This window comes from Balaenoptera musculus, chromosome 7 (assembly GCF_009873245.2).
Source record: "Balaenoptera musculus isolate JJ_BM4_2016_0621 chromosome 7, mBalMus1.pri.v3, whole genome shotgun sequence".
Lineage (NCBI taxonomy): Eukaryota > Metazoa > Chordata > Mammalia > Artiodactyla > Balaenopteridae > Balaenoptera > Balaenoptera musculus.
Window position 1 is genome coordinate 112,761,708 of NC_045791.1, and position 25,980 is coordinate 112,787,687.

At 45.5% G+C, this 25,980-nt stretch overlaps 1 protein-coding gene across 17 annotated transcripts in view; it reads left to right on the forward strand.

Annotated features, from left to right (window-relative positions):
* Positions 1–25,980, forward strand: part of SNED1 (sushi, nidogen and EGF like domains 1) — a 91,197-nt gene that overhangs the window by 4,616 nt on the left and 60,601 nt on the right. The window lies entirely within an intron of this gene.

Consider the following 25,980-nt stretch of genomic DNA (forward strand, 5'->3'; position numbering starts at 1 on the left):
AGGCACATCAGTACACGGTCATGGCACCCACGTGTGTTTGACTGTATTTGGACATCATGATGAGGGATGTGGACGCAGGTATGTAGGTGCGTCTGCCCACCGAGGGAAATGCAAAGCAGGGACACCTCAGCGGCCGTGAGCAGTCCTCGGGCTCAGATCCTGGTTCCCAAACACCAGTCGCCACTGAAAGGAGCTGGGGCTCTTTGGAGATTATACGGCCACGGCAGGAAAAGAAGAAAATGAGCTTGGAAAAGCTTGTGCCAGAAAGTAATAGAGTGATCAAAGAATGATCGAGATGTGGCAAAAGGACACAGAGGCCATCCGCAAGGGGCTCTCGCTGGTCATGGCTGGACAAGTGAAGCGTTAAGTTAGTGGTGGTAACAGACTTCAGTCCCTTAAGGAAAGGGGAGCCAGTGCGTTCACGCCGATATGAGCATAAATACATGATTAAATGTATAAACGAGGGAGAAAGTGGTACCGATCGCACTGCCTCGGTGCTGAGTGTCCTGCCCCAGGTAACTGTGTGTGTTCTCAGTAGAGGATGTCCTTGCTCAGGGGAATACACACTAGAGGGCTCGGGGGTAAAGGGTCATCACTTCTGCAGGGTAGTCTCAAGTGGTTCAGGAAACATCTATGTAGAGGGAGAGAGAGCATGATGAAGCAAATGGGGCAGAATCCTAGCACTTGGTGAATGTGGATCAAAAGTATGAGGAGTGCCTTGCAATTTTTCTGTAAGTTTGACATTCTGTCAAAACATAACGTAACCTCTAGGGGATGCCTTCTGGCAGGAACACCCGGAGCCCCGGGCACACACCTGGCCACCCTCACTGGGAAGCCAGCCTGGCCGGCTGGGAAGGACTCAGGTGTCCCCCTCCTCAGCTCTCAGGGGCTGTGTGAAGCTAGAAATGACCAGCTCGCCACAGCGTGCCTCCAGGACAACCCACCGTTCACTCACCGTTGACTTATTTGCTAATTCATTTAGTCACACATTCATCCCAAAACCTGGATGGAGCCCTAGCTCTGGGTCGAGGAGTGGGCACGCAGCAGCAGCAGTGTTTTATTTTTAGTCTTAAAATTTTGTCTCTTCTGTTCACGGTGCTCTCCCGGCCTCTGGAAGAGAGCTAGCTTGTAGAAGCAGCTCCGTAAATGTCGGCTGTTCATCTTCTGATTGTCGGGATAATACGCCCATAATTCCATCTTCCCAAACAAGCACTCTGAACGTTTTGGCGACATCCTTCCTGATGCGTTTTCAAGCGCGTTTGGGGCTGCCAGTTCATACAAATTTCCATTTTGCATATTTCGTTCAATGTTTTACTGTGAGCATTTTCCAGTGCCTTAAGTTTGCTGTGAAAAATGTGCTTTTTGGTGACAGTATAATATTCCATCCTATGGCTATGCCATAATTCTTTCAAGCAGTCACAGCTTGTGGGCTGTGTGGGTGGCTTCAGTGTCTCCTGGGATGCTCTGGTGCACATCCATCCTACGCACATCTTTGTCCCCGCAGGTCTTTTGTTCTCTCCATTCCTCACAGTAAGTTCCTCCAAGGGGGCTGGCTGGGTCCCAAGGAATGTGCTTTTCAGGGCTGTCTCCCCACTGCCCCCTGCTGCCCAGAGGGCGTCCTTATTTACACCCTCCTCTGCTGGGGGAAGGGGGCCTCCTCAGCTGACCTGAGTCAGCCTGGAGGGCACAGCTTCCAGCCCGCCAGCAGATTCCAGGCCACACAGGGTATCTGTGGTCCAGTCGACGATGGGGTGGGGACAGTGGGCAGGCCCAGGGACAGAACAAGCAGGAGGAGCCTGGGACCCAGTGGACACTTCTCCCATGGCTCTGAAACCAGGCGGCTGGAGGGTGCTGCCCAGCTCGTTCCCTCCCCCCGCTCCCCCCCAACCCCGTACCTCCCCACAGGGGGTCCAGCCTCAGAGCCTCAACAGCCATAAACTGGCTGTTTACACACTGGGGCAAGTCCTTCATTAAACGCCTGCTGTGTGCGAAGCATTACCGTGCTCCCCAGCCCGAGGGCTTGGCTTGGGCAGAAGTCTGAGTGCTGGGGGCTGAGTCCAGGGTGGGAGGAGTGGGCACCGTGTCTGGGTATAGGTCCCAGGACCACGCTGTCCTCCAGGCAGGTCCAGGGGCCTGGTCGAGGGCCAGACGCAGCCCCCTCGGGCCCTCACATACATCCTGCAGCGAATATTTCCCGCCAGCTGCTCTGGGCAGAGGGGCTGTCGGGCACAGGCAGCTCTGGAGCTTGCTGGGGATGGGGCCTGGGGTAGGGCTGGTGTCCCGGGGGAGTGGCCACTGTCCCCAGAGAGACTGGCAGGGTGAGAGGCCTAGGTGTGGGAGCAGAGGCGCACCGTGCCTGTACTGGAGGTGGCAGCCAGGGGCGGTGGCTGCAGGGTGACAGGGGACCCGACGTGGCCCCAGAGCTCAGGGCAGCAAGGTCAGGCTGTGCTGGGCCCAGGGGAGGGGGGCGTGGGTGCCCACGCGCAGGGCATGTCCAGGGGCCTCTGGGGGCTTGGGATCTGGTCCTAGGGGGGCACCTGGCCCAGGTGTGCCAGAGGTGAGGCAGGAGCTGCCACCTACACAGGGAAGGAAGGGAAGGGCCGTGAGGACAGCTGGAGGGACAGGACACGGGAGAGGCAGGTGCCTGGACCCCCCGCCCACCGGAGAGGCAGCCCCTGTTGGAGGGGGGTGGGGCTCAAGGGCCTGGGCTCTGGGCCATAGGCAGGGCCACAAGGCCCGGCGGGAGACGAGAGGGTGGCCACAGGGAGGCCCCCGGACAGCTGACGGCAGGGGGCAGGGGAGGGAGGCGGCAGAGAGTGCGGCCCCAGCGCCTGCGCCCTGAGGGCCCGGCCTGGGAGGGGGAAGGGCCGTCCCCCCAGCGCTGCGGGGATCCCTCCTCCCCCGAACGCTGGGCGCTGAAGCCAGCCCACTGCCCCGCCCGCAGGCCGCGCCCTGGCTGCCCAGCAGTGGCCCCTTCCCCCGGTCCTCTGTGGCCCTCCTGCAGCCAGGCGAGGCCACCTGGCACCCCGGGTGCTCAGGCGAGGGCCAGCCTCCCCTCCTCGCCAGATCTGGGTGTCCAGGGCTCCACCTTGCCCGGGGGCCCAGGGCGCTGCCCACGGCTGCCCTGAGAGCAGGACCCCAGCCCCGAGCTGTGCTTGTGGGAGGAATCCTGGTTCCCCAGAAAGCTGCCAGGAAATAAAAGACATGCCTACATTTTTCAAAACAAGCTTATAAAAGGCCTCAGAGCTTTATTGTTTTATTTCTGGCAGAGAAGTCAAAGCAGGAACCAAGGCCCCGCCCTTTCGGATCTGATGTTTGCAGAGCTGGGGTGCTGTGACCGCAGGGTCCCCAGCTCCCCTCCAGGCTTGCCCGCCTGGCCCAGAGCAGCCCCTCGCCCAGCGAGGGTGGCACCAGCCAGCCCCAAGCTGCCCAGTTCAGGGACCAGCCAGACACATGTCACACGCTTTCGGCTGCAAGTGGCCTCTGAGAGACTCTCCAGGACGTTTCCGCGCTCTCCCAGTTTTATCCAAGTCGGAAATGCCACCAGGCCATCCCTCTGAGCTTTCTCCTGGCCCAGCGGAGGGAGGGCCGGCCCCTCCTGCGAGAAAGGCCTGGGTGCCTTTCCTTCTGCGGGCCACACGCACCCCCAGGTCAAGGGCAGGCTTCCTCCACGCCCCACGGGCCCCCTTCCTGCTGCACGTGGCCTCGGGGCCTCCCCAGGGGACCAGCCCAGGCCCACCTGGCTGGCCTCAGGTCCTGAGGGGCAGCGGGCGCAGGGCGGCACGTTGCCGGCCCGGACCCGGCCGACGGCCGGGCCCACGTCAGGTTTCCGATACGTCAGTGGCTGAAGAGCACGCTGGCGCCAGGCAGGGGGTCGGGGTCAAGTCCTTTCTCCTGTTTTCCCGCGTGTTGCGTGCTTTACAGAGTGCTGTTGCAGGTAGAAAAATAATAATAGTAAGACTGATATTCTGTGCGAGTAGCATTCACTGGCCCTGAAGAAGGAGAGGGACCCCGGTGGGGTGGGGGGTGCCGTGCCGCTCCCCACGCCACCAGCCCCCGCCCGCCCCCCCGGAGGTTCAGGCGTTCTTCCCTGGAGGAAGGCAGTCCAAGCTCGCTCCGGCCCAGGTGGCCCGGCCCTGCTCTGCCCTGGCGCCGCCCCGTGGGGAGGGCGGCGGCCGTCTGGCGGCGGCGGAGAGGGGAGCCGGCGGGGGCCGAGTGCTGGCAGGCAGGCCGGAGGCCTCTGCGCACGCCGCACACACCTGAGCGCCGGACTCCAAAGGCAGGAAGGAAACTGGGCAGAGCGCCTGTGGGAGCCACGGGACGGGGGCCAGGCCAGCCGAGGAAGACGGGGTGTAGGATGCAGGGAGCGCGGGGCGGGCGGTTCCACCCGGCAGGTGGCCACGGCCCCAGGGACCCTCACTCCAGCCTGCAGCGCCCCCCGCATCCAACGGTGACTCCTCACCCTGACTCTGTTTTCCTAAACACGGGCAGAAAAGGGGACCCGACGTAAGTGTGCAGCAAAAGAGCAGATGTGATGCCAGCCCCGAGGGACGGCGGCCCTGAGTTAAGGCCTGTGGCTGCTGGCTCCACCCGCACCCGCCGCCAGCTCGTTAGGCACAGAGGCCACGGGTGTTCCCGCCGCAGGACACGCTTGCCAACCCGGTGGTTGTGGACAGTTGTGAAAACGAGGTTCTTCTGTTCTTTTTTGTTCGTGAGGCTGAGCACATCTTGTTCGCTTACCGTTGGATTTCCTCATTTGTAAGCCCCCTGTTAAGTCTTTCCTCTTCTACCGAGTTCCCTTTTTTCTTGTTACTTTATGGGAGTTTGTGTACATACACCAGGTCACGAGTGTTGCGAACATCTTTTCCCTTTTCTCTGCACCTTACTTCATGCTCTTCAGTGCGCCTTTGGGTGAATAGGCACTCTTGAGTTTAATGCAGTAAATGTACCCGTCTTTATTTTTATGGTCAGAGGTTTTTTTGTGCCTTATTTTTTTTTTAAACATTTTATTTATTTATTTGGCTGCGTTGGGTCTTAGTTGTGGTTGTGGGATCTTCCGTTGCTGTGCGCGGGCTCCCTAGTTGTGGCGTGCGGGCTCAGTTACCCACGGCATGTGGGATCTTAGTTCCCTGACCGGGGATGGAACCCGCGTCCCCTGCGTTGGAAGGTGGATTCTTCACCACTGGACCGCCGGGGACGTACTGTGCCTTATTTGAAAAATCACCTCGAAGTCTTGAATACATTCTCCATGGCCCCCCACAACAGCGTCTCTGCCGTGCGGTTTGGTCGCTCACACCTCCGTGCCTGCACATGTGGAGCTGGGCACGAGGTAGGCCCCCCCCCGCCCCCCCGCCGAGTGTGCGCCTGGGCCGTCTCCCGGCCCCCCTCCTGCCCACCTGTCCGACGACCATTCCTTGTGAGAGCCCAGCGTCTGCTACAGCATCCATCCTGGGCCAGCAAGTCCTTCCGTCTTTTCTTCTCCAGGAAGTCTTGGTCCTTCTTGGCTTTGCCTTTTCATATAAAATTTACAGTTGGCTTATCAGGTTACACACACACACAGACACACGTCTGCCGGGATTTTTACTGGGATTGCGTGGAGTATGAAGACTGGTGCGAGAACTGATACCTTTACCTGGGTTGACTCACGTGGCCCAGGAACAGAGCACGTTCTGTGTTTATTTAGATTGTCTCTGACATTCTCAGTACAGTTTTAGAACTGATGGCGGGGAAGCCATGCACATCTTTTGTTAGATTTATTCTTAAGGACTTGCTGTTTTCTATACTATTGTAAATGGTGTCTTTTCTTCATTTCTTTTCGAAGTACTTACTGCTGTGAATGTAGAATCACAATTGAGTTCTTACCTTTTCTAATTTTATATGTAACAACCAGGCCAAGCCTCTTATTAATTCTGCTGCATTATCTGGATTCTTTTGGATTTTTCCACATTCACATTCGTAGCATTTGCACCTGATGATAGTTGTTTCTCCCTTTCTAATCATTTTGCATTTTGATTCATTTTTTGCCTTGCTGTGCTGGCTGGATACATGCCGTGTTAGCAGGACCCAAAAAGAAAGTGTTCCACGTTTCACAATTAAACATGATGCTTCTTCCTGTTTGTTTTCAAGATGCCCTTTTTCAGATTAGAATGTCCCCTCATATTCCTATTTCTATTCTCATATTCAGGGAATTTTTATCACATGTGGATGTTGGCTCTTAGTAAATACCATCTCTATACCTATAAAGATGATTATATGATTCTCACCTTTAATCTGTTAAATTGGTCACTTAAATTGATTAAATTAATTGGATCCAGGCACTGGATCTAGGGGCCAAGAGCAGTCACCTCCCCCCGGCACCCCCGGGAGCTGAGGTGGTCCCTGCCCAGGTGTGGGTTCAATGCTCTCACTTCTCAGCCACAAAGCCAGTGTGCCCGTCCTGGTCCCATTAATCACCCCCTCCCCTAGCCATCCTCTGCTCACACCCACACCTTTCACCAGGAGGGCTCAGGTGCAAAAGCAACAGGCATTTGCGTTAACATGTACAGACACCATTACATCCCCCACAGGGGCCCCCGTGGACCACCACAGATGACAACACACAGTGTCCTCAACCAAGTGACCGTGTCTCCAGGACCTGGAACTCTGTCATCCAACAGAAAGTGAAATTCGAATCCCGCAGCCCCTGTGGGGGGGCTGCCCCTGGGGGTGCACCTACCAGGCTGGGCAGGGCTGCTCTCAGGGAGAGGGATGCGTCACGGTGCCAGGAACGGTCCGGGCAAGTCCCTGTTTTCAAAGGAGGGCTGTGTAACCCTGTACCCACACCCCCCCTTAGTCCTGGCCACCATCCAGAGGGCAGCCAAGGGGAGCTGAACCCTTCCTGGGGCCACGTTTGGTGAGCAAACAGCCCGGCCAGGGTGCGAGGACCCGGGCAGGCGAGGCCGCAGGGGCAGAAGCCTTTCGGGATGATTTTGAGGAGGCTGGTCCAGGGTCGTGACACCAGGTGCCCTCAGAGGATGGGGAGCATGGAACGCTCATTGGACACCTGACTGTAACCACTGCGGGGGCCCTTGAGACCCCGGCCCGTCGCTGCCAGACACAAATGGTCCAGGGAGTCGATGGTGGCAGTGCCGTGGCCAGAGTGGGCTGATGAGGCTGGAAGGGCAGCACCGTGACGGCAAAGTGTCAGCAGCAGTGAGACCCCCATGCTGGGCCTGGGAGGGGTCAGAGGTGGTTCACGAGGCCGCGTCTGTGGACACAGGCCTGGAGTGTGGCAGTGGATTTTGTGCCCCTAACGCAGAGCCCTTTCTTTCGCTGGGTCATGGTGGTGGCTGCATTGCCACCCCTGGTACGAGGAGGGACACAGGGGCGTCCCCGTCAGTCCCGTCAGAGAACAGCCCCACCCTGGGCACCTGCCTGAGGGACCCGGACCATGCAACCATCAGCTGCAGTCTGTTCCCAAAGATGGGCATCCTTAGTTGGCCGGGCTGGGCTCTGTCCGGTGGCAGCGCCGGCTTTTTCTGCGGAGGGTCCGGTTGTGAACCTCTGCACATCGTGGCCGTGAGGGCTCGGAGCAAAGGCGTGGGCGCATCTGGGTTCCCGCAAAGCGCGGCCCACGGAACCCCGCCCAGGCCCGTCTGCGTGACCTGGGACCTGCGAGTGTGGTTTGTGTTTTTAAAGGGCTGTGAAAACAAAAACAAAAGGGGCAAAGAGACGTATGCGAGGAGACCGTATATGGTGCACGGGGTGAAAAGTGTTTACGATCTGGCCCTTCAGCCGGCAGTCTGCTGACCCTCAAGCAGGCCCTTAGCAGCCCCCGCACGTCAGTGCAAACCTGGCGCGTTCTTCAGCGCTGCTTCCGCGGCCGGGGGAGGGCGGGGGGAGGGGTGGGGGGGTGGGGGTGGGGGTGGGCGGGGAGCCGGTGCTTCCAGTTCTGCCCACGCGCTGACTGACCCGGCGCCGCTTTCGGAGTGGGCGCTGGAGCCGGACAGCTGCTGCCCCCCAGTGGACACCATGGGGCCCAGCTTAGCTGGGCCATCGGCGAAGCAGGCAGGCTCTTAGGGCCCCTCTGGGACCCGAGGTCCCGCTAGGCCAGGGCTGCGCTCCGGGTGCCAGGGCGGAAGCTGAGCCCCCCCAAGGGCAGCTGCTGTTGTTTCACGTAAAACCGAGACGGCTCGTGGCACAGGGACCTCTCTCTTTGGCCATCCCCCCTGCTGGGCCCTTCGCTTGCTAGTGGTCAAGTTCAAGTCCGCGCGCCCCAGTGGGGATATTGGGCAGAGAGTCACAGGCCCCGCAGATCACACTCAGCTCCTACGAGCTCTCCCGGGGAGCGGGCAGCGCCCCAATTTGTAAACAGCATGCAGTGGGCCCTGCCTCGGGCAGGGGGCGCTGCTGGGCAAGGACAGGCCTCCGGGCTCCGGCTCCGCTTGGCTCCTGGACGCCAAGTCCTTTCTGCTGCAGGGCCTGCGGGCGGGGTGTGTGCTGCCCTGTGCTCTCCATGTGCAGGGCCCCTGGAAGGAGAGCCCAGACACTTGCCGGACGGACGTGCAGGCAGCGATCACTCGTTCAGACACAGAGGCCACGTGGCCCAGATCCACCCACAGGGCCCCTGAAGCTTCCCGTCCCCACTGCAAACCCGTCTAAACCCCAGGAGTCGAATTTGGGCATCTTCTCTTCCTACGGGAGCGCAGGAGGTGGAGGGGCCGCGGGCAGAGCAGAGGTCATCTCCCTCTTTAGCCTTTAGCCCCTCTTTTCCGCACCCCTGCACTCCTGGGCGCTCCCTGCTCCCAGAGGCCCAGGGTCAGGAGCGCCTACCTGCCACCTTCCTCCTGCCTTCCTTTTTTTTCCTTTTCATTTCTCTTCTTTCTTTCTCTTCCCTCTTCATCACTGAGGTATAATTCACATACCGTACAATTCACCCTCTTACAATTCAATGGCTTTTCATATATTTACAGAACTGTACGTCCATCGCCACAATCACCCTTGGAACATTTTCCTCACCGCAAAAGAAACCCTTCGCCCCCGAGGAACCATCCTCCAACTTCCCAGCACGCCCCTGACCTAGGCAATCACTAAACTACTTTGTTTCTACGGATTTGCCTATTCTGCATGTTTCATATAAGTGGAATCATACAGTGTTTTGTGACTGGCTTCTTTCACTTAAAATGATGTTTTCAGAGTTCACTCGTGTTGTGGCCTGTGTCAGTACATCATTTCTTTTATTTGCCGAAAATATTCCGTTTATTTGTATCATTTATCCACTCCTTAGTTGATGCAAAAGAGGATTGATTACTCCCTTTGGCTATTATGAACAATGTTGTTATAGACATCTGTGTGTACCCTTTTGTGTGGACATGTTTTCAGTTCTCTTGGGTGTACATGGATATATATCTAGGCATGGAATTGCTGGTGCATATAGTTATTCTGTGTTTAACCATGTGAGGAGGTGACATTGTCTGTTTTCCAGAGTGGCTACACATTTTGCATTGCACCAACGGTGTATGAGGGTTCCCGTTTCTTCACGTCCTCACAAGCGTTTATTATCTGTTTTTTCCGTGACCGCCATCCTAGTGGGTGTGAAGTGTTGTCTCACTGTGGCTGTGATTTTCATCTCCCTGACTGATGCTGAGCATCTTTTCATGGGGTTGTTGGCCATTTGTATATCTTCTTTGCAGAAACACCTAGTCAAGTCCTTCGCACTTTTTTTATTGGGTTGTCTTTTTCTAAAGACTGTTTTTTACGGCAGTTTTAAGCTCGCAGCAAAATTGAGAGGAAGGCACAGAGAGTTCCCATATCTTCCCACCCCCACTCATGCACAGCCTCCCTGTCGTCAGCGTCCTCCACCAGAAGGTACGTTTGTCACAACTGATGAACCTACACTTCCACGCCATCATCATCCCCCGAAGTCCACAGTTTACATTAAGGTTCACTCTTGGTGTTGTACACTCTATGGGTGTGGACGAATGTCTAGTGACATGTACCCATCACTGTGGTATCATACAGCATTTTCATTGCCCTAAAAATCTCTGTGCTCCACCTGTTCATCCCTCCCCCAAACCCTAGCAAACTACTGATCTTTTTACTGTCTCCATAGTTTTACCTTTTATAGAATGTTATATAGTTGGAATCATATAGTATGTGGCCTTTTTAGACTGACTTTTTTCATTTAATATGCATGTAAGTTTCATCTATATTTTTTCATGGCTTGATAGCTCATTTCTTTTTAGCACTGAGTAATATTCCACTGTCTGGATGTACCACAGTTTACATATCCACTCACCTACTAAAGGACATCTCAGTTGCTTCCACGTTTTGGCAATTATGAATGAAGCTCCTCTAAATACCTGTGTGCAGGTATTTGTGTGGATATAAGTTTTCAACTCCTTTGGCTAAATACTAAGGAGCACAACTGCTGGATCTTGTGGTAAGACTATGTTTAGTTTTGCAAGAAACTGCCAAACTGTCTTCCACAGCGGCTGTACTGTACGCATCCCCACCAGCAGTGAACGAGAGTTCCCGTTGCTCCACACCTTCACCAGTGTTTGGTGTTATCAGTGTTGCAGATTCGGCCATGCTAACGGGTGTATAGTGCTATCCCATTATTGTTTGAATTTGCATTTCCCTGATAACCTATGATATGCAGCATCTTTTCATATGCTTATTTGCCATCTGTGTATCTTCTCTGGTGAGGTGTCTTTAAGGCCTTTGGCCCAGTTTTTGACAAGGTTTGTTTGTTTTCTTAGACCTGAGTGTTAAGAGTTCTTGTAATTTTTTTTTTTTTTTTAAGAGCTAAGTGTCTGGCTTTTTTTTTTTTTTTTTTTTTATTTATGGTTTGTGTTGGGTCTTCGTTTCTGTGCGAGGGCTTCTCTAGTTGCAAGCAAGCGGGGGCCACTCTTCATCGCGGTGCGCGGGCCCCTCACTATCGCGGTCTCTCTTGTTGCGGAGCACAAGCTCCAGACGCGCAGGCTCAGTAGTTGTGGCTCACGGGCCTAGTTGCTCCGCGGCATGCGGGATCTTCCCAGACCAGGGCTTGAACCCGTGTCCCCTGCATTGGCAGGCAGACTCTCAACCACTGCGCCACCAGGGAAGCCCCATCTTTGTACATTTTGAATAACAGTCTTTATCATATTTGCAAACATTTTCCCCAAGTCTGTGGCCTTTCTTCTCATTCTCTTGATATCGTCTTTCACAGAGCCGAGGTTTTTATCTCCTTTTCTTACTGCATTCGCTAGGACTTCTAGTACAATGCTGAAGATGGGTGGTGAGAGGGACATCCTAGCCTTTTACCTCATCTTGGCGGGAAAGCGTCTAGTTTCTCACCATTAAGTATGATGTTACCTGTAGGTGTTGGGTTTTTTTAACATCTTTATTGGAGTATAATTGCTTCACAATGGTGTGTTAGTTTCTGCTTTATAACAAAGTGAATCAGCTATACATATACATATATCCCCACATCTCTTCCCTCTTGCGTCTCCCTCCCTCCCACCCTCCCTATCCCACCCCTCTAGGTGGTCACAAAAGCACCGAGCTGATTCTCCCTGTGCTATGTGTCTGCTTCCCGCTAGCTATCTATTGTACAGTTGGTAGTGTATATATGTCCATGCCACTCTCTCACTATCGTCCAGCTTACCCTCTTCCCCCTCCCCCGTGTCCTCAAGTCCATTCTCTAGTAGGTCTGCGTCTTTATTCCCATCCTGCCCCTAGGTTCTTCATAACTACCTGTAGGTTTTTTGTATATATTCTTTATCCCCCTCTATTCCTAGATTACTGGAAGTCTGTATCATGAATAACTGTTGGATTTTGTCAAATGCTTTTTATGCATCTATTGACATGATCATGTGATTTTTCTTTTTTAGCCTCTTGATGTGATGGATTACATCAATTGGTTGTTGAATGTTGAACCAGGCTTGCATATCTGAGATAAATCCTACTTGGTTGTGGTATACAATTCTTTTATACATGTTGGATTTGATTTGCTAAACTTTGATGAGGATTTTTGTATCTATGTTCAATGAGCACTATTGGTCTGCAGTTTTCTTTTCTTGTAATGTCTTGTCTGGTTTTGGTGTTAGGGTGATGCTGCCTCATAGAATGAGTTAGGAATTATTCCCTCTGCTTCTATCCTCTGAAAGAGATTGTAGAGAATTGGTATAACTTCTTCTAGTGTGGTAGAATCACCAGTGAACCCATCTGGGCCTGGTGCTTTCTGTTTTGGAAGATTATTACTTATTGATTCTGTTTCTTTAATAGATATAGGCCTATTCAGATTGTCTGTTTCTTCTTGTGTGAGTTTTGGCATATTGTGTTTTTCAAGGAATCAGTCCATTTTATCTAGGTTATCAAATTTATGGTCATAGATTTTTTTCATATTATCTCTTTATTATCCTTTTAATGGCCATGGTATCTGTACTGATGTTCCCTTTTACATTTCTGATGTCAGTAATTTGTGTCCTCTTTTTTTCATAGATAGCCTGGCTATCAATTTTATTGATCTTTTCAAAGAGGCAGCTTTTGTTTTGTTGATTTTTTTATTGATTACCTATTTTCAATTTCATTAATTTTTTTTTCTTGAATTCTTATTTCTTTTATTCCACTTACTTTGCATTTACTCTGCTCTTCTTTACTAGTTTCCTAAGGTGGAAACTTAGATTATTGATTTTAGATTTTTCTTCTTTTCTAATATATGCATTCAGTGCTATAAATTTCCCTCTAGGCACTGCTTTCACTGCATCCACAATTTTGGATAAGTTGTGCTTTAATTTTCATTTAGTTCAAATATTTTTAAATTTCTCTTGACATTCCTCTTTGGCCCATGTGTTATTTAGAAGTGTGTTGTGTAACCTCCATGTAATTGGGGATTTTCCAGTTATCTTTGCTAGTTACCATCTGTCACCTAGTTACCATCTGTCGCCACACCAATTTATTACAATATTATTGACTATATACCCCATGCTGATTTCTAGTGTGGTCTGAGAGCAAAATATTGTATGATTTCTATGCTTTTTAATTTCTTAAGGTGCATTCTATGGCCCAGAATGTGGTCTATCTTGGTGAATGTTGCTTGTGAGCTTGAGAAGAATGTGTTTTCGGCTGTTGTTGGGTGAGGTGGTATTTCGATTACATCTAGCTGTTTGATGGTGTTGTTGAGTTCGGTTATGTCCTTCCTGATCTTCTGCCTGCTGGGTCTGTCCATTTCTGGTAGAGGACGACAGAAGTCTCCAGCTGTGATGGTGGGCTTGTCCATTTCTGCGTGTAGTTCTGTCAGCTGTTGCCTCATGTAGTTCAATGCTGTGTTAGGTGTATACACATTAAGCATTGTCTGGACTTCTTGGAGAACCGATCCCTTTATCATTATGAAATGCCCTTCTTTATCCTTGATAACTATCCTTGGTTTGAAGTCGGCTCTGTTTGAAATTAATATAGCAACTCTTGCTTTCTTTTGATTACTGTTAGCATGATATATTTTCCCCCACCCATTTACCTTTCGTCTATATGCGTCTTTATATTTAAAGTGAGTTTCTTGTAGGCAACTTATAGTTGGGTCTTGTTTTTTGATCCACTCTGACAATCTCTGTCTTTTCATTGGTGCATTTAGACTATTGATATTCAAAGTGATTACTGATATGGTTGGATTAATATCTACAATACTTGTGACTGTTTTCTATTTGTTACCTTTGCTCTTTTTTCCTACTTTTGTCTTCCACTCTCTTCTGACTTTTGGTTTTTTTTAGTTGAATTATGATTGACCTAGTTACCATCTGTCACCACACCAAGTTATTACAATATTATTGACTATATACCCCATGCTGTACATTTCATCCCTGTGACGCATTATTTTGCAACTGAAGTTTGTACCTCCTCTTAGTCTCCCTCACCTGTTTCACTCATTGTCCCACCCCTCCTCCCCTCTGGCAACCACCTGTTTGTTCCCTATGAGTCTGTTTCTGATTTGTTATGTTTGTTCATTTGTTTGTTTTTTAGATTCCACATATAAGTGAAATCATACAGTATTTGTCTTTCTCTGACTTATTTCACTTAGCATAATACCCTCTAGGTCCATCCATGTTGTCACAAATGGCAAGATTTCATTCTTTTTTATGGCTGAGTAATATTCCACTATATATATATATATAAATATATATATATATACACACACACACACACATTCATATACATATATATCCCACTTCTTCTTTATCCATTCATCTATCAATGGACACTAAGTTTGCTTCCATATCTTGCCTATTGTAAATACTGCAGCTGTGAACATAGGGGTGTATATATCTTTTCAAATTAGTGTTTTTGTTTCTTTGGAAAAATATCCAGAAGTGGAATTGCTGGTAATTCTATTTTTAATTTTTTGAGTAACCTCCATACTGTTCTCCGTAGTAGCCACACCAATTTACATTCCCACCAACAGTGCACAAGGGTTCCCTTTTCTCCACATCCTCACCAACATGTTTTATTTGTGTTTTTTAAAATAATTCTTTATTTTATTTATTTATTTTTGGCTGTGTTGGGTCTTCGTTTCTGTGCGAGGGCTCTCTCCAGTTGCGGCAAGCCGGGGCCACTCTTCATCGCGGTGTGCGGGCCTCTCACTATCATGGCCTCTCTTGTTGTGGAGCACAGGCTCCAGACGTGCAGGCTCAGTAGTTGTGGCTCACGGGCCCAGTTGCTCCGCGGCATGTGGAATCTTCCCAGACCAGAGCTCGAACCCGTGTCCCCTGCATTGGCAGGCAGATTCTCAACCACTGCACCACCAGGGAAGACCCTATTTGTGTTTTTGACAATAGCCATTCTGATGCATGTGAGGTGATACCTCATTGTGGTTTTAATTTGAGTTTCTTTGATGATGTGAAGTTGAACATCTTTTCATGTGTCTGTTGGCCATCTGTATGTCTTCTTTGGAAAAAACTCTATTCAGGTTCTCTGCCCATTTTTTTTTTTTTAATATAAATTTATTTATTTATTTATATTTATTTTTAGCTGTGTTGGGTCCTCGTTTCTGTGCGAGGGCTTTCTCTAGTTGCGGCAAGTGGGGGTCACTCTTCATCGCGGTGCGCGGGCCTCTCACTATCGCGGCCTCTCTTGTTGCGGAGTACAGGCTCCAGACGCGCAGGCTCAGTAGTTGTGGCTCACGGACCCAGTTGCTCCGCGGCATGTGGGATCTTCCCAGACCAGGGCTCGAACACGTGTCCCCTGCATTGGCAGGCGGACTCCCAACCACTGCGCCACCAGGGAAGCCCTCTCTGCCCATTTTTAATCTTTTTTGTTTGTTTGTTTGAGTTTTTTTAATGTTGAGTTGTATGAAATCTTTGTATATTTAGGATACTAACCCCTTGTTGGATATATAATTTGCAAATATCTTCTCCCATTTAGTAGGCTGCCTTTTCATTCTGTTGATAGTTTCTTTTGCTGTGCAAAAGCTTTTTAGTTTAAGTCCCATTTGTTTATTTTTGCTTTTGTTTCCCTTGCCTGAGAAGACAGATCCAAAAAAAAAATTTCTAAGACTGATGTCAAAAAGTGTACTGACTATGTTTTCTTCTAGGAGTTTTATGGTTTCAGGTCTTTTTTTTTTTTTTGGCTGTGTTGGGTCTTCATTGCTGCACCGCGGGCTTTCTCTAGTTGCAGCGAGTGGGGCTACTCTTTGTTGCAGTGCGAGGGCTTCTCATTGCTGTGGCTTCTCTTGTTGTGGGACCATGGGCTCTAGGAGCTTGGGCTTCAGTAGTTTGTGGCACGCAGCTCAGTAGTTGTGGCTCAGGAGTTCCAGAGTGCAGGCTCAGTAGTTGTGGCACACGGGCTTAGTTGCTCCGTGGCTTGTGGGATCTTCCCAGACCAGGGCTCGGACCCATGTCCCCTGCATTGGCAGGCGGATTCTTAACCACTGTGCCACCAGGGAAGTCCCTCAGGTCTTATATTTAACTCTTTTTTTATATAATTTTATTGGAGTATAGTTGATTTACAATGTTGTGTTGTTTCAGGTGTACAGCAAAGTGAATCAGCTATACATATACATATATCCCCTCTTTTTTAGATTCTTTTCCCATATAGGTCATATACAGAGTATTGAGTAGAGTTCCCTGTGCTATGCAGTAGGTCCTTATTAGTTATCTATTTTATATATAGTAGCACATATATCAATCCCATGTCCCAATTTATCCCTCCCCCCCATTTAAGTCTGTAATTCATTTTGAGTTTATTATTTTATATGGTGTGAGAAAGTATCCAGTTTGATTCTTTTGCATATATCTGTCCAGTTTTCCTAACACCATTTCTTGAAGAGAAGCTGTCTTTCCCCCCATAGTATACTATTCTTGCCTCCTCTGTTGTATATTAATTGACCATATGTAAGCGAATTTATCTATGGTCTCTCCATTCTGTTCCACTGCCTATGTGTCTGTTTTTGTGCCAGTGGCCATACTATTTGATTACTAGAGCTTTGTAGTATAATTTGAAATCAGGGAGTGTGATACCTCTAGCTTTGTTCTTCTTTCTCAAGATTGTTTTGGCTATTCAGTCTTATGTGTTTCCATACAAATTTTAGAATTATGTGATCTAGTTCTGTGGGAAAATGCCATTGGTATTTTGATAAGGATTGCATTGAATCTGTAGATTCCCTTAGGTCGTATAGTCATTTTAACAGTATTAATCCTTCCAATCCATAAGCACAGTATATCTTTCCATTTGTGTCATCTTCAGTTTCTTTCATCAATGTCTTAGAGTTTTATAATATATATATTATATATATATGTGTGTGTACATACATATGCATATATAATATGATTGAAAACATTGTTGGTATTATTATTGTGGACAAACTGTTATCTGTTAGATCAGTTAGGAATAAGAAAAATAAAAGTTTTGGTTTACCTTTATTACTTTATTCCTTCTTTTATGCTCTTCCTTTCTTAATGTAGATCCAGATATCTCATCTATATCATTTTCCTTCTCTCTAAAGAACTTCTTTTAACATACCTTGAAAGGCATGTCTACTGGCAATAAATTTCCTCAATTTTTGTTTGTCTGAGAAAGCCTTTATTTCTCCTTCACTAAAGATTATTTTCACTGAGGATAATTTTGCAGGGTACAGAATTCTAGGTTGGTGGGTTTTTTCTCTCATTTTAAATATTTCATTCCACTCTCTTCTTGCTTGCACTGTTTCTGAGGAATAGTCAGATATAATTCTTATCTTTGCTTCTCTATAGGTAAGGTATTTTTTTCCCTCTGGGCTTTCTTCTAAGAATTTTTCTTTATCTTTGATTTTTCCATAATTTGAAAATGATATGCCTAGGGAATTTGGGCACCTCTCCTTCTTGGTATTCTCTGAGCTTCCTAGATCTGTGGTTTGTGGTCTAATATTAATTTGAGGAAATTCTCAGTTATTACTGTTTCAAATATTTCTTCTCTTCCTTTCTCTCTTTCTTCTCCTTCTGGAATTCTCATTACATGTATGTTGCTCCTTTTATAGTTGTCCAGCAGTCCTTGGATAATTTATTCTGTGTTTTTTTTTTTCCTTCTTTCAGTCTTTATTCTCTTTGCTTTTCAGTTTTGAAGGTTTCTGTTGAAATATCCTCAAGGTCAGAGATTCTTTCCTCAGCTGTATCCAGTCTACTAATAAGCCCATCAAAGTCATTCTTCACTTCTTTTACAGTGCTTTTTATCTCTAGCATTTCTTTTTGTTGTTTTGTAGGGTTTCCATCTCTCTGATTACATTGCCCATCTGTTCTTGCATACCATCTACTTTATCATTAGATCTCTTAGCATATTACTCAGAGTTGTTTTAAATTCCCAGTCTGATAATTCCAACCTCCTGCCATGTCTGGTTCTGATATTTGCTGTGTCTCTTCAGACTGTGTCTCCTACCTTTTAATCTGCCTTGTAATTTTTTCTTGGGTAAAAGGAGCTGCTATAAATAGACCTTTAGTAATGTGGTGGTAAAATGTGGCTATAAATTTGCTTTTAAGTTCTGCTTTCACCATACCTTCACATGTTGTTGCTAAATAACACTTCTGTTATCTTTCTGTCCGAAGTTATTTATATTTCTTAATTTCCGTATACATAGGAATTTTCTACCTTTTGGAGGTTATGATTTTCAGTGTAATTGCACTGTGGCCAGAGAACAAACTCTATATTTTTTGCAGTCATTTGAAATTTGTTGACACTTGCTATGTGGTCAGTATAAGGTAAAGTTTAATGTTATATTTGTGTTATATATTAGGTCAATTATTATTTACATTGTTCAAATTTTCTATATTCTGACAGATTATTTTTGTCTGCCTAGTGTATATTTTACTAGCAAAGATGTGTTGAACTGTCCCACCATGATTATGAATTGACCTATTTTCTTTTTTTTTGAATTTTATTTTATTTATTTTTTTATACAGCAGGTTCTTATTAGTTATCCATTTTATACATATTAGTGTATATATGTCAATCCCAATCTCCCAATTCATCACACGAATTGACCTATTTTCTTTTGTCAGTTTTTCATCTATATATGTTGAGGCTTTCTTATTAGGTATGTAAAAATACAAAATTGTTATATCTTTCTTTATTATTATGAAGTAACCCTATTTATCTCTAACAATACTTACTACCTTATGGTCTAGTTTCCCTGAAAACAATATAACTATACCAGGTTTCCTTTGCTTAGCATTTGAATGGTATTACATATAGTATTTTAATGTTTTATTCATTGATTAATTTATAGTATATATTTTAACTGGAACATCATATCCATTTAATGAATTATTGATGTACTTGTGTTTCAATCTACTATCTTCTTGTGCTGTTTGTTCAACCTGCTTTATATTTCTTTTTTTTCTCCTTTCTTGCTGTCTTTTATGTCAAATATTTTAATCATCCCATCTTATTCCCCCATCAGTTAGGACTATCTACACTATTTCTATTCTTTCAGTGATTATCCTAGACAGTACAATATGTGCTTTTAATTATCAATGTTCACTAATAAGTTTATTAATGCCATTGTCCTTGTCTTGGAAAATACAGTGACCTTGAATCACTTTAACATGATTTATACTCTCCCAACTTACAGGCTACTATTGTCATGGATTTTAATTCTATATATTTTTAAGCACAATTCCACAAAGCACTATTTATGTGGTCAGTGTTCATTTAGATTTATTCTCAAACCTTCTGCTTTAGTCTGCTTGGGTTGCTGTAACAAAAATGCCACAGACCAGGTGGTTTAAACAACAACAACAAAAAAAGATGTTTATTTCTCACAGTTCTGAAGGCTGGGAAGTCCAAGATCAAGGGGTCCGCAGATCTAGAGTATGGTGAAGAACCACTTCCTGATTCATAGATGGCCATCTTCTCGCTGTGTTCTCACATGTCAGAAGAAGCAAGGGAGCTCCCTGCAGTCTCATTTTTAAGGTCACTAAACACATTCATGAGGGCTCCACCCTCATGAGCTAATCACCTCCCAAAGGCTCCACTTCCAAATACCATCACACTGAGGAGTAGGTTTCAACGTATGAATTGAGGGGAGGGGGCACAAACATTCAGCCCATAACAACTTCTTTGTCCTTTTTTCCTTTTTTTTTTAATGTTTATTTATTTATTTATTTATTTATTTTCTTATTAGTCCTCCATTTTACACCCATCAGTGCATACATGTCAATCCCAACCTCCCAATTCATCACAGCACCACACCCACCCCATGCTGCTTCCCCCCTTGGTGTCCATACGTTTGGTCTCTACTTCTGTGTCTCAATTTCTGCCCTGCAAACTGGATCATCTGTACCATTTTCTAGGTTCCACATATATGCGTTAATATACGATATTTGTTTTTCTCTTTCTGACTTCACTCTGTATGACAGTCTCTAGATGCATCCACGTCTCTACAAATGACCCAATTTCATTCTTTTTTATGGCTGAGTAATATTCCATTGTATATATGTACCACAACTTCTTTATCCATTCGTCTGTTGATGGGCATTTAGGTTGCTTCCATGACCTGGCTATTGTAAATAGTGCTGCAATGAACATTGGGGTGCATGTGTCTTTTTGAATTATGGTTTTCTCTGGGTATATGCCCAATAATGGGATTGCTGGGTCATATGGTAGTTCTATTTTTAGTTTTTTAAGGAACCTCCATACTGTTCTCCATAGTGGCTGTATCAATTTACATTCCCACCAACAGTGCAAGAGGGTTCCCTTTTCTCCACACCCTCTCCAGCATTTGTTGTTTGTAGATTTTCTGATGATGCCCATTCTAACTGGTGTGAGGTGATACCTCATTGTAGTTTTGATTTGCATTTCTCTAATAATTAGTGATGTTGAGCAGCTTTCCATGTGCTTCTTGGCCATCTATATGTCTTCTTTGAAGAAATGTCTATTTAGGTCTCCTGCCCATTTTTGGATTGGGTTGTTTGTTTTTTTAATATTGAGCTGCATGAGCTGTTTATATATTTTGGAGATTAATCCTTTGGCCATTGATTCATTTGCAAATATTTTCTCCCATTCTGAGGGTTGTCTTTTCATCTTGTTTATGGTTTCCTTTGCTGTGCAAAAGCTTTTAAGTTTCATTAGGTCCCATTTGTTTATTTTTGTTTTTATTTCCATTACTCTAGGAGGTGGATCAAAAAATACCTTGCTGTGATTTATGTCAAAGAGTTTTCTTCCTATGTTTTCCTCTAAGAGTTTTATAGTGCCCGGTCTTACATTTAGGTCACTAATCCATTTTGAGTTTATTTTTGTGTATGGTGTTAGGGAGTGTTCTAATTTCATTGTTTTACATGTAGCTGTCCAGTTTTCCCAGCACCACTTATTGAAGAGACTGTCTTTTCTCCATTGTATATCCTTGCCTCCTTTGTCATAGATTAGTTAACCACAGGTGTGTGGGTTTATCTCTGGGCTTTCTATCCTGTTCCATTGATCTATATTTGTGTTTTTGTGCCAGTACCATATTGTCTTGATTACTGTAGCTTTGTAGTATAGTCTGAAGTTAGGGAGTCTGATTCCTTCAGGTCTGTTTTTTTCCCTCAAGACTGACTGCTTTGGCTATTCGGGGTCTTTTGTGTCTCCATAAAAATTTTAAGATTTTTTGTTCTAGTTCTGTAGAAAATGCCATTGGTAATTTGATAGGGATTCCATTGAATCTGTAGATTGCTTTGGGTAGTATAGTCATTTTCACAATATTGATTCTTCAGTCCAAGAACATGGTATATCTCTCCATCTGTTGGTATCATCTTTAATTTCCTTTATCTGTGTCTTACAGTTTTCTGCATACAGGTCTTTTGTCTCCCTAGGTAGGTTTATTCCTAGGTATTTTATTCTTTTTGTTGCAGTGGTAAATGGGAGTGTTTCCTTAATTTCTCTTTCAGATTTTTCATCATTAGTGTATAAGAATGCAAGAGAAAAAAAAAAGAATGCAAGAGATTTCTGTGCATTAATTTCGTATCCTGAAACTTTACCAAATTCATTGATTAGCTCTAGTAGTTTTCTGGTGGCATCTTTAGGATTCTCTATGTATAGTATCATGTCATCTGCAAACAGTGACAGTTTTACTTCTTCTTTCCCAATTTGTATTCCTTTTATTTCTTTTTCTTCTCTGATTGCCATGGCTAGGACTTCCAAAACTATGTTGAATAATAGTGGTGAGAGTGGACATCCTTGTCTTGTTCCTGATCTTAGAGGAAATGCTTTCAGTTTTTCACCATTGAGAATGATGTTTGCTGTGGGTTTGTCATACATAGCCTTTATTATGTTGAAGTAGGTTCCCTCTATGCCCACTTTCTGGAGAGTTTTTATCATAAATTTTGTCAAAAGCTTTTTATGCATCTATTGAGATGATCATATGGTTTTTATTCTTCAATTTGTTAATATGGTGTATCACATTGATTGATTTGCGTATATTGAAGAATCCTTGCATCCCTGGGATAAATCCCACTTGATCATGGTGTATGATCCTTTTAATGTGTTGTTGGATTCTGTTTGCTAGCATTTTGTTGAGGATTTTTGCATCTATATTCATCAGTGATGTTGGTCTGTAATTTTCTTTTTATGTAGTATCTTTGTCTGGTTTTGGTATCAGGGTGATGGTGGCCTCATAACAACTTCTTTGTCCTTTTTTCCTTTTTGCACCTCTGACCTTAAATTTCCTTTTACTTGAATTTCTTTTAGTGTGGGTCAGCTAGAAGACCACACCAGTCCCATTCCCATTAGAATTTCGTTTAGTAGGGGTCTGCTATTTATTTATTTATTTATTTATTATTTGTATGGATTATCTTTATTTGGCCTTCAGCAGTAATGGATATTCTATCTCAGTATAAAACTTTATGTTGGCAGTTTATATATCTGTCAGCATATTGAAGATATAATTCCACTGTTTTTCTAGCTCCCATTGTTGCTTATGAGAAGTCAGCTGTCAGTTTACCTGTAATGCCCTTAATGGTAATTTATCTGTTTTCTCCTTTTAAGATTGTCTGCTTCTCATTGACTTTCTGCATTTCCAGCATTCGTTTTCTATAGCTTTGTTTTTGTTTTTTCCAAGTAGGGAATCACTGGGATTATTGAATATACAATCTGATGTCTTTCATCAGTTCTTGAAATTTCCCAACTATTGCATTTGTATCTCTTTGCCTTCTGTTGCTCCATATCATACATTTGGCCATGTTACTGTTTCCCATATTCCTGATCTTTTCTTCATTTTCCACCTTTTTGTCTCTGTTCTAAATTGCAGATCGTTCCTTCTGACCTGTCTTCTAGTTCCAGTTCACTCACTCTTTCTTTAGTTCCATCACACCTGCTCTTAAATGTCTAATTTAAACAGAAATTCTCTTAATTTAGTGCTAGAATTTCTACTTAGTTCTTTTAAATGGGTTTTAAAAAATAATTTCCAATCCTGATGATTTTTTAATAAAATTTTGTATTGTGGAAAATATACATAATATAAAATTGACCATCTTAACCATGTTTACGTGTAAGTTCAGTGTCATTAAGGACATTCATGTTGTGTAGCCATCACCACCATCTATCTCCAGAACTCTTTTCATCTTGCAAAACTGAAAGTCTATATCCATTAAACACTACTTCCCCCATTCCCCTTCCCCTTGGCAACCACCATTCTACTTTCTGTCTCTATGATTTTTGACTACTCCAGGTACCTCATATAAGTGAAATCACACAGCATGTGTCCCTTTGTGACTGGCTATTTCATTTTGCATAACATCTTCAAGGTTCATCCATGTTGTAGCATGTGTCAGAATTTCCTTCCTTTTTAAATAATATTCCATTGTATACATATATCACATTTTGCTTATTCTTTCATGCCTTGATGGAACTTTGGTTGTTTCCACCTTTCAGCTGCTGTGAATAATGCTGCTATGAACATGGGTATACAAATATCTTTTCAAGACCCTGCTTTTAATTCTTTCTGGTATTGTTGTGGATTAAATTGTGTCCCTCAAAATTTATATGCTGAAGTCCTAACCCCAAATGTGATTGTATTTGGAGAAAGGATCTTTAGGGAGGTAATTGAGGTTAAATGAGGTCATAGGGGTGGGGCCCTAATCCAATAAGAAGATGAATAGACACCAGAAAGCTCTCTCCTTCCTCGTGTGCACACAGAGGAAAGGCCCTGTGAGGACAGAGCAAGAAGGCAGCCATCTACACACCAGGAAGAGAGGCCTCACTAGAAACCAACCCTAGTGGCTCCTTGATATTGGACTTCTAGCCTCCAGAACTGTGGGTAAATACATTTCTGTTGTTTAAGCCACTCAGTGTGTGGCATTTTTTATGGCAGCCCTATCAGACTAGTACAGATATACACCCAGAAGTAGAATTACTGGATCATGTGGTAATTCTATTTGTAGTTTTTTTGAGAAACTGCCTGCCTACTGTTTTCCACAGTGGCTGCACCATTTTACATTCCCACCAACAGTGCACATGGGTTCCAGCTTTTCGACATCCTCACCAATGCTTGTAATTTTCTGGCTTTTTAAAAAAATAGTAGCCATCCTAATGGGTGTAACGTGGTGGCTCACTATGGCTTTGATTTGCATTTCTAATGATTAGTGGCGTTGAGTATATTTTCATGGGCTTGTTGGTCATTTGTATGTCTTCTTTGGAAAAACGTTTATTCAAGTCCTTTTCCCATTTTTTTAATCAGGTTGTTTGGCTTTTTGTTGTTGTTGAGTTGTAGGAGTTTACTATATATTCTGGCTATTAATCCCTTATTAAATATATGATTTGCAAATATTTTCTCCTATGTGTGGATGACCTTTTTACTCTGGTGAAGGTGTCTTTTGATGCACAAAAGGTTTTCATTTGGATGAACTCCAGTTTGTCTATATTTTCTTTTGTTGCCTGTGCCTTTGGTGTCATTGCCAAAGCCAGTGTTGTGAAGTTTTTGCCCTATGTTTTCCTATGAGTTTTATGTTTTTAGCTCTTATATTTAGGCCCTTGATCCATTTCAGTTAATTTTTGTAAATGGTGTTAGGTAAGGGTCTGACTTTATTCTTTCACATGTGGATATCCAGTTTTCCCAACACCATTTGTTGAAAAGACTGTCCTTTCTCCATTGAATGGTCTTAGCACCCTTGTTGAAAATCATCTGACCATATATGTGAGGGTTTCTTTCTGGGCTCTCTGTTCTACTCCATTGATCTATCTGTCTGTCTTTGTGCCAGTGCCACACTGTTTTGATTACTGTAGCTTTGTGATAAGATTTGAAATCAGAAAGTATAAGTCCTCCAATGTTGTTCTTCTTTTTCAAGATTATTTTGGCTAGTCTCTTGATGAAATTTTAAAGCTGGCATTTTATTTCTTTGAACACAGTAAACTTCGTTATTTTATAGTCTGTGTCTGATAATTCCAGTATCTGATGTTTCTCTTATTTCTGCTTATTCCTGTTAGCAGTGTCTCGCTTCCTTGTGTGCCTGGTTATCTTTGACTGTGTCCTGGAATTTGTATTTGAACAAATGTTTACAGGAATAACTTGAGGCCTAAGATGATACATCTTGCTCCAGGGAGGGTTTTTCTTTACTCCTGCCTGGAACCTAGGGTTGCTCCCTGTCAGGAATCACCTTAATCTGTTCCAGGCTCAAAGTGCCTGGGTGGCCCAGATGAAGGGAAGGTGGAGTGTACATCTGCATAAGGACCACTTACTTTGGGTTCACCCTGATTATGAGGGGGGGCCTTAGAGGTCCCAGCTTAATGTGGGGGTTATCATGTTCCTCACCTTGAGCTAGCCCCGAGTTTTGGCATTTATCTCTTTCCCTCCATGAGGCTACAAAAATTACAGGTCTGTCGTGCAGCTGTGGCTTCTACATCTGCAGATGCACTCACTCAGGGGGAAAGGAGCTTTGAGTACTGGGCTCACCTCCAGTCTCTTCTTGTCCAAGATTTGGAATTGAAATATGCTCCCTTGTTCACTCTTTGGTGCCTTTAAGAAGAGAGGTGTATTGGGCTTCCCTGGTGGCGCAGTGGTTAAGAATCCACCTGCCAATGCAGGGGACACGGGTTCGAGCCCTGGTCCGGGAAGATCCCACATGCTGCAGAGCAACTAAGCCCTTGCGTCACAACTACTGAGCCTGCGCTTTAGAGCCCACAAGCCACAACTACTGAAGCCTGTGTGCCACAACTACTGAAGACCGCACGCCTAGAGCCTGTGCTCCGCAACAAGAGAAGCCATCACAATGAGAAGCCCGCGCACCGCAACAAAGAGTAGCCCCCACCCTCAGCAACTAGAGAAAACTCGCACGCAACAGCGAAGACCCAATGCAGCCAAAAATTAAATAAATGAATAAATAAATAATTTTATTAAAAAAAAAGAAGAGAGGTGTATTTATCTGCCTTTTTGGTTGGTGTGGATTACAGAGCCTGCCCTCACCTGAAGGGTCATTTCTAAAAGCACGGTCTGACCACAGTCTTCCCAGGATAAATCGTGATGGTCTAGAGCCGACTCTGTGATCATTAATCCACTCAACCCTGCCCGGCACCCCGTGAGGCCAGAATGAG